General features: G+C 33.6%; 1 pseudogene; it reads left to right on the forward strand.

Moving 5' to 3' along the window:
* Positions 1-1,466: 1,466 nt before the first annotated feature.
* LOC149187125 (exocyst complex component SEC6-like) lies at positions 1,467-9,455 on the forward strand (annotated as a pseudogene).
* The last annotated feature ends 275 nt before the right edge of the window (positions 9,456-9,730 follow it).

A 9,730-nucleotide genomic window follows, 5' to 3' on the forward strand; every position in this document is an offset into this window, starting at 1 on the left:
AAGTCCATTTCATTTTATATGTCAATAAGTTCCTTCTTAAGGTCCTTATACTTTTGTTTCTGCCAGTGTTTGACATTCCCATGAAGGGAGTCCAATTTATCAAGAATATTAACCATGGGGGAAGTGCCAGGAACACATTGTCAACCCCAAGTCTCCAGTACTAACTTGTTAAATTCCGGATCCTCTAACCATGATCGGTTGAATTGGAAGGGGATGCCCGTGCAAATGCCAATTTTCCTCCATTGAAGTGAGATAGGCCTATGCTCGGAAATGAAATTGCTGTTGGTTATAGTGCGAACATCCCCAAGTCGTCCCAGCAACTGTTCGTGGATCAGAAAGTGATCCAATCTCTTGGCAACATATGGAGAAGTGTTATTAAGTTGAAAATATTGAAAGTCATAAAAATATGATTAATTATAATTTTGTAAAATTAGTTATGATGAGAATTGTATTTTAATGCTTTTATAATCTAGTAAGAAAGAGATGTTAAGTAATATTGAGATTATTGTAAAGTGTAAAATTTAAAACACTAAGCATATAAAATAATTTGTAAAAATAATAATAGTAAATATAATTATATAAAAAGAATACAGTTATAGGTGAATTATTAATTATTTTTTATTTAACAAGTTGAAAATTATTATATATAAAATATATTGAATAATAATATATTGATTATATCTTATTAATTTTTAATATTATTTTATATATAAATTTGATTTTACAAAATTAGAATATTTATAAAAATTGTTATTAATAATATTAGTAATGATTAAATATAAATATAAATATAAAATAGTATAAAATAAATATATTTTCATATAGTTAAATTTGATTTCACTACATATTAAAGTTGAGAACAAAATTACAATACTTATAATAAATAATAATAAATAATAGCAATACTATATGTTGAGATATAGATATAATAATTTTTTATATATATACATGGAAGATAGATATGAGATTTTATGTAGAGAGATTAGAGGAAAAAAAGAGAAGCATAATTTACAAATATATAAAAAAAAATTGTAGAGATTAATAAATGATTAAAAATAAAAATAATAATATTTTAAAAAATATTTAGACATATTTGTATCTCTATAAGTTTTGGGTTATTGAAATCTCAATTCTATAAATTCTAACCATCTTGGAACAATTTTAAATGATAACAAAATTTGCATGTCAAAATATTTAATCCCTCTTAATGTAATATCCTAGTTTTAACCCTTTCCATGTTTACGATCAAATTGTAAGTACGTGGATATAATAATGGGAGCAAAGCCATATAAATTGACCTAATATGTAAATATTTTGTATGAATTTATAATACAAAGGTTAAAGTCAAGGCCTAACTAGTTGATGGCTAGGAAATTATTTTTAATATATATGTTTTATAGATACCATGAGGTGGATTTAACAGTGTATATTCAATATATGTAAATATATTTCAAAATTTGATATAAATGTTAAAGGCTAGTTTTGAAGAGCCAGAGAGGGGTTATGAGTCTGCTAAAGGGGAAGAGGAAGGTGGATCCAAGAGGTGAAAAATAATCCTAAGTTTCATAAGTTCCTCATATTTAACTTCACCTTTTTACGATGTGTTTTAATAAAACCTCTCCACCAATCGTTGAATGAAGGAGGTGGTTGGTGGGGAATTCCACCTTCCTTGGTTACAAGCGCATAGGAGTTGAGTACAAGTATGATGAGTGCATGAAACTCCATCCCCATAAGAATTTGAACCATCTATTTTCTCATGCATTTTCTTCAAGAAAATTCAAATTGACTACTCACATTTTATTCATCCCTTGAACCATTTAATTTCCATACATTCCATGCTACACTCATGAAAATTCTCATCCAAACCTATAAGTGATGAAGGAGAGTTGAAGAAGACAATATTGTGAACTTGTTGTTGTTGCTACAACACCACCCTAAATTTTTACCCTATGCATGTAGAATTTTAGGTTCCCATTGCTTTTGCCAGTTTTCATAGCTTTCTATGTCGTGTCATGTCCTTTTAAAATGGTCCTATCATTATCAAATGACCTCCATTATTTAATCTTCACTATAGCTTGTTCTCGCAATAACCCCTCATCATAGCCCAACTTGCATAAGATACATTGTGTTGAAAGTATTAATCATATATCCTTGGGAATATGCTTATTGAGGTTGATTTTTGTAAGTTGAATAAGTAAGATTAATGTGCCTCCAAGCTCATGGTGTCTTTTGGTCATTGTTTACTAGCATGAATTGATAAGCTTGATTTGGTGGGGGACCTTGATGGCAGATTGGTGGCTCTATTCGAGTTGAAGACGATCCCCAAAAAGGAATTTGAAAATTGTGTTCTCATTAACAATTTGTGTCGGGAATACCAGACATTGGTTGAAAATCATGATAAAACTAAACTTATTAGTATTGACAACAACAATTTCAACACAACTCTAAATTATGTAGAGGAGATGATATTTTTTTTTTTGAAACATCCAAAGAAAGGGACTCTCTGAATGATGATAAAGGAATGATTCACACTTTCGAGATATTGATTGTGCTTGATGGAAAAAGGAGGTTTTATTTAATTGCAGACTCTTCTCACAATGAAGAGGTTGGAAAGATGAGAAAGTACTTTGAGAATGTATATAGTACATAGGGGAAATTTGGGGAGACATATTAAATTTCTTTAAGCTCACCAAGGAAAGTCCTTGTTATGCAACCAACTCACAAAATAGAAGAACAGATATATCAACGACTTCAAAATTAGCCTCTTTGAGGGGGTAACCTCCTTTACATTACATAAATGAACAATTACTAGATGATTCAAATGACAAAACCTCCTTTCCATATATAGGATTCTAAGGGGTCACAATATAATCAGAGCCGACATAAAAATAATAATGTAAGGATGCAACAATAACAATAGTGGGCTTCCATGGGGCACAATAATAACAATATGGGGACAACATGGGCACAACAATAAAAATAAGGGCTAAGTTTACAATAATAATGGGGGAACACACTAGTATTATAGGGGCCTAACATGCCCCTCTCCTTCAAAAAAGTATTTTCCTCAACGTTTGAGTAGTTATGGATGTTTCTGTATAAAATCATCATCCTCCCACATTATGGAATCTTCAGCGAGTAAATTCTTCCACTTGATGAGATAATATGAAATTGATTGATTTCATAGCTGTCGATTTCTTATTTCTATGATTGCTTCAAGTTCCAATATGATTTTTCCTTCCTCGTTAAGTTCTGGCAATATTGTTTGAACTGGGAGCTTGACACCTATAACCTTATTTAAGCATGAAACATGGAAAACTGGGTGCACATGGGAAGATGCAGGAAGCTCAAATTTGTATGCCATAGTACCAATATTTTGCAACACCTTCTACAGACCATAATAATTTGGTGCTAATCTATTATCCTTCTTATCTTGCTTGAGGGACATTTGTTTGTATGGTTGTAGTAGTAGAAATACCCAGTCACCTACATGAAAACTTAGACTTTCACAGTGATGTTGATCTGCCTGTTGTTTCATTCTATTCCATGCCAAAGTGAGGTTATCCTTTAAGATTTGGAGAACTTGTTGTTGATGCTCGATTTTATCTTCCACTGCTTGAACCTTAGAATTTTCTTTTAAAGATGATGTGATGTACGGTGGACGATATCCATAAAGTGCCATAAATGGGGTCATTTTTTTTGCAGTATGGAAGGAAGTGTTATACCACCATTCAACCAGAGGCAACCACTTGACCCATTATGTTTGTTTATTAGTTACAAAGCAACGAAGGTATCCTTCCAAACATTTCTTCACTATCTTTGTTTTCCCATCAGATTGAGGATGACAAGATGAGCTATGAGCTAAATGAGTACCCGGACAAGAAAATAATTCCGTCCAAAAATTTCTAGTGAAAATGGGATCTCTGTCACTTACAATAATCTTTGGGTTTCCATGTAGCTTTTGTATTGTCTCCATAAATGTAGTAGCAACTGCATTTGATTTAAATGGATGAGAAAATGCACAAAAGTGTGCATATTTGGTAAGTCTATCAACTACCACCATGATGACACTCTTTCTTTCGAACTTGGGTAGACATGTGATAAAATCTATTGAAACCTCCTCCCAACGTTGACTTGGAATGGATAAAGGTTGTAACAGACCTGGGGTCTTAATTGTTTCAACTTTATTTTGTTGGAAAACCAAACATTCTGCCACAAACTTTTGGATATCAGATTTAAGGCCATCCCAAAAAAATTCCTTCTTAACCCTATCGTAAGTTTTTAAAAATATTGAGTGCCCTCCTAATGGAGAGGTGTGCTATTCCAGAAGAATATTTTGTTTAAGTTGGGAATTCTTACAGAGGTATAAGCGATCCTTTTACCATAACGAATCATTTTCCCAGCTAAATGTGTCAGATGTACTGGGATCTTGCTGCAACTTTTGAATGGTGCCCACACTTCGTCATCACTCTTCCATTCATTCCTTGCTTCGCTTATCCAATGTGGTTTCATAAAAATGGCACAAAGAAATGTTTCCACTTCCTCATCCTTTCTTGACAGTGCATCTGCAACAACATTTTTCTTCCCTTTTTTGTAGATTCAAAGTCATAACCCAACATCTTTGCGACCCATTTTTATTGCTCTTATGAAGATAATATTTGTTCTAAGAAGTATTTAAGGCTATCATGATCCATTTTTACCTTGAAGTGTATTCCCATTATGTAAGGTCACCATTTCTTAAGTGCATTTAATATTTCCAACATTTCCTTCTCATAAATAGATTTGTGTAAATACTTTCCTTTGATTGAACGAATTTCAAAAGAAATGGGTCTTCCTTCTTGCATTAAAACAATACCAATTCCATTTCTTGAGGCATCACATTCCACAATAAAGGTTTTTGTGAAGTCTGGCGTAGCTAATACTGGTGCTTGGCATAGTGCCTTTTTAAGATATTCAAAGGCCATCGTTGCTTCTCGAATCCAAGAAAATGCATCTTTATTCAGTAATGTTGTTAAAGGTGCTGCTATTCTCCCACAATTATTAACAAACTTGTGATAATACCCTGTCAACGCGAGAAATCCTCGTAGATGCTTTATGGATGTGGGGATTTTCCATTCCTTAATGGATTTAATTTTGCTATTACCTTAACACCTTCATGAGATATAATATGACTAGGATTCCACCTCCTGTACTCCAAAGAAATATTTGGAGGTTTTTGCATATAATTGTTTCTCCTCCAATAGTTTGAGCACCCTGTCAAGATGTTGAACGTGTTCCTTCCAAGATTTGTTGTAGATTAGTATATCAACAAAAAATACTAACACAAATTTTATAAGAAAGGGTTTGAAAATGGAATTCATCAAACCTTGAAATGTAGAAGGTGAATTAGTAAGGCCAAAAGGAATGACCAATAATTCATAATGACCCTCATGAGTTCTAAATTCTATTTTTGGAATGTCTTTAGTATTCATTTTGATTTGATGATATCCTGAACGAAGATCCAACTTGGTGAAGTAAATTGCTCCATGTAATTCATCCAATAATTCATCAATGACTAGAATGGGAAATTTATTTATAATAGTGATCTTATTGATCTCCTTATAATTCAGACACATGCGCCATGATCCATCCTTCATGTGCACCAATACTATTGGAGCAGAGAAAGAACTTTGACTAGGTTGAATTATACCAGCCTCTAGCATTTCTCCAACCATACGTTCAATTTCACTATTTTGGGCATAGGGATATCTATAAGGCTTGATGTTTGGAGGAACACTTCTGGAATCAAATGAATAGCATGGTCATGATCATGAATGGGTAGGAGGCCTTTGGGAGTCTCAAATACCTTGGAATGATTGTCTAAGACTTTTTGGATATCTAGAGAAATAGATGATTTCGATGTGGGAAACTCTAGTGAACATAATTGTGCAATTATGCCCCGTTGTTCTTTATTTAGAAGATTTGTCATGCCATTAGAGATGATTATCTTTCCCGGTTTCCCTTTGATACCCCTTAATTCAACTTCCTTTCCTTCCCAAAAAAAAATCAAGAAACATTATTGAAAATTTAAAGATATTGTACCCAAATATTGTAGCCATTAGACTCCTAGTACAACATCAACACCACCCATTGGAACGGAAATCATTGCACTATTCAATACATATTCTCCCATGGATAACTTGATATTATTGTGCTTTCCAAAGAAATTTATGGTTCCTCCATTTTCAACCATCACTTGACACTCTAGCGCTGGATATAGGAAGCAATTCAATTCCTTGGCTATCTTACAATGAGTAAAATTATGGGTACTACCTGAATCAATCAACACTATTACTTTTTCCTTCTTGATATGTCCTTCTATCTTGAGAGTTTGAGGAGCGGTAATTCCTACCAATGCATTACAAGATATGGTCAGATTCATTTCTTGTTTCTCTAGAGTTGGTTCCTGGTGTATATCCTCTTCTTTTGACGTTTCTTGTTCCTTTTCTTCCTCCTCTTCACAATCTATGTAAAATAATTTCTTCTTAGCACACTTATGACCTTTAGTGTATTTTCTATCACAACTATAACAAATCCCTTTTGCTATTTTTTCTTCCAATTGTTGTGGTGTCAACCTTGTAGGTTGTGGAAGGCTAGGGACAACAACGCTTCCATATTTATAGTTGTGAGTGGTAAGCTTCCTTGTTGCCATAAATTTTCTTTCAATTTTTCTTGCTAACTTGGATTCCTTTTCCATTGAATCAGGTTCCCAAAGGTGAACCTCATGTTGGATGTTATCCTTTAAAGTCCCTATGAACACATCAATCCTATGCTCCTTTGGAATATCATTTACCTTTATATTCAATGTTTGGAAGTCCTCAATGTGCTCCACCATTGCACCCTTTTGTTTGAGAATTATCAATTGACTGAACAAGGTGTTGCTCTTTGTATGCTCATAATGTACTATCATTTCTTCCATAAAAATTGACCAAGTGACAATTTTTTTACGAAAGCAAATGCATCAATACCATATAAACTGATTAGGTTCCAAATATAAAGTTGCAACGTGTACCTTTTGTGTGTTTTGCACATTATGGAGATTGAAATATTGCTCCATCTGTAGTATCCATTATACGGGATCCTTGCTATCAAACTTCCTCATATCGATCTTTGGAACATGGTGGGTCTTCGATCCAATGTTAGAGTCTACGAAATCATGATTAACAATTATTTTTTCTCATCATGAGTTTCATCTAATACATTTTCGCCATTAGGAAGAATTTCTTGTCGCAACCTTGTCAAACCTTCCTTGAAACCTTCCATGTCTACTTTTAAACCATTTTTAAAATCTTCCATATTATATTTCATGTCATCCATATTAGCTTTCATGCCATTCTTCAATCCTTCCATGTATGATTTTAAGTTATTTTTCAAACCATCCATCTTAGCTACCATTTCATTTTTGGTTACTCTTTGTGAGAGCGAAAATTGTTGCACTTGGTCTCGTCATTTTGATATATCATGTTGCATTTCTTCTTCTTCATGCATCATAGTAGAAATTCTGGGTTGCTTACTAGGTGTTTCCATTTTATTTATTTGGGGAATCAATTAATGATTATTATGCTTCACTATGCCCTTTGAATCACTTCAAATTATTTTTTCAAACAAAACTTATGAAAATTTAAAAAAAATACACACCTTTGTTTTCTCTTTGAAGGAGCTCGATATTGAATTTGTTGTATCTCTGTAATTTTGGATCCTCAAGGTCTAAGATTTTGTCTTGTAGTATCCCTCTGAGTCCTCTTTCCAACCCCATAATTCTGATCGATATTGGATTCTCCAAGAAAGAGTTATGCCCAATCTCCCACAATGGCCTGATTATGGACTAGTGCAGTAGAGCGAACTTGTACAAAGTTCCACGTATCACAGTTTTGACCTTTGGATCTGAAAATGATACCCAAAAAACTAAATTCAGTGCTATTTATGTCACGTTTTATGAAATTCGAATCTGATTTCTAAGAGCGAACGTTATGATAATTTTCCCAAGGTTACCTGTTTGAGATGGAATTCGAGAGCCTGCCAAAACCCCAACATCCTTGGATCATATCTCTGAAAATATAGTGAGACAAAATCTGAAATTTGGAGACGAAATTCGTCAAGATTTCTTCTCAAATGGGTTTTTTTTAGCTTTTGAATCTTCGTAGAAAGAAAGTTATAGCAAAAATTCCACAAGGACTTGTTTGAAGCAGCGGAACCCTACAATCCAAAGCTCTAATACCAAATGTTATGCAACCAGCTCACAAAATAGAAGAAGAGATAGATCAACGAATTAAAAATTAACCTCTTCAAGGGGAAACCTCCTTTACATTACATAAATGAACAATTCTTTGATAATTCAAATGACAAAACCTCCTTTCTATATATAGGAGTCTAAGGGGTCACAATATAATTAGAGCTGACATAACAACAATAATGTAAGGGCACAACAATAACAATAGTGGGCTTCTATGGGGCACAATAATAATAATATGGGGACAACATGGGCACAACAATAACAATAAGGGATACAATGACAATAATAATGGGGGAATACACTAGTATTATAGGGACCTAACAATCCTCACATTTTGGTACATGCATTAAGGAGATTCTTAATCAACAACTAGCATAGGAAGTGGATGAAGTTGAGGGTGTAGGAGAAATAATTTCAATAACAAACCATCAAAGAATCACAAAAAAAAGGCCATTGTTTTCATCATCATCTTCAGGAGGTTTAGCCCATGAGCGAATGAATGGCTAGGGAGAGTACTACAAAAGACAAATGTTATGAGGAGATCATGAAATCTGTTGAGGCCTACTTTGACAATTTTCTCTCAAAGATTGCTTTGAGGATTTGAAGGTTGCATTAGAAGAGGCATGCATGGTTGCAGAAGATTTGAAGGCTGCATAAGAAGAGGCACGCATGGTTGTAGAGGAGCTCCCTGATATCTATGATTTTGTGCCAACCTGGTTTCCTCAAAGATATGAAATATTTCAACTTACAGTGTGTATTTATGTTGAGAGATTCATTCAAATGCTTAGGTTATTGAGTGATAGAGAAAATGAGTTGTCAAACATTGAGATTTTGAAGGTAACAGGATGGGTTTTTAAGTACCAAGATCTCCTTTTAGGTCTGGCTGTAGACAATTATTTAGCTCAAGTATGTGTTGAAATTGGTGTAATGGATCCTCTTATGAATGTCTGTATTGAGCGTATGCAAGCTTCAATGCAAAAATGGTATACAAACATATTGGAAGCTGATAAAGGCCACCTACTAAAGAAAACAGAAGATGAGAAGCTATACAGTCTAGCAACGATTGATTATTTAGAATTCTTGGTGAAAAAGTGTAGATTGTCCAAGAAAATACACTAATGTAATGCTATATAGGATAATTCTTTATTTTATTTAAGTAATGATATATTTTCAGGAAACTTAGAGGCAAAGTCTTATGGATCCATTTGTAGAAATTGGGTTGGAATCATCATGTGCAATGGTTGATTTTGAGGATACTTGCAAAGGATTTCTTGAAGTAGCATAGGTCAAGTTGGAACTTCACAAATTAAAAAATCGCACATCACATTTGAAAAATACAATGAGTTTGCAAGTGTGACTTGTGATCATGACTTGCCACTCAAAAACCTCACCACAAATCAGAAATTTCTAATCGCATTTCAACTCGTAATTGGAAGGTCGTCCTCTCAATCTACTATG

The sequence above is a fragment of the Pinus tabuliformis genome, chromosome 3_1, assembly GCF_031772625.1.
Source record: "Pinus tabuliformis cultivar Carrire ecotype Pingquan chromosome 3_1, CPIR1, whole genome shotgun sequence".
In the NCBI taxonomy this organism is placed as follows: Eukaryota; Viridiplantae; Streptophyta; class Pinopsida; order Pinales; family Pinaceae; genus Pinus; species Pinus tabuliformis.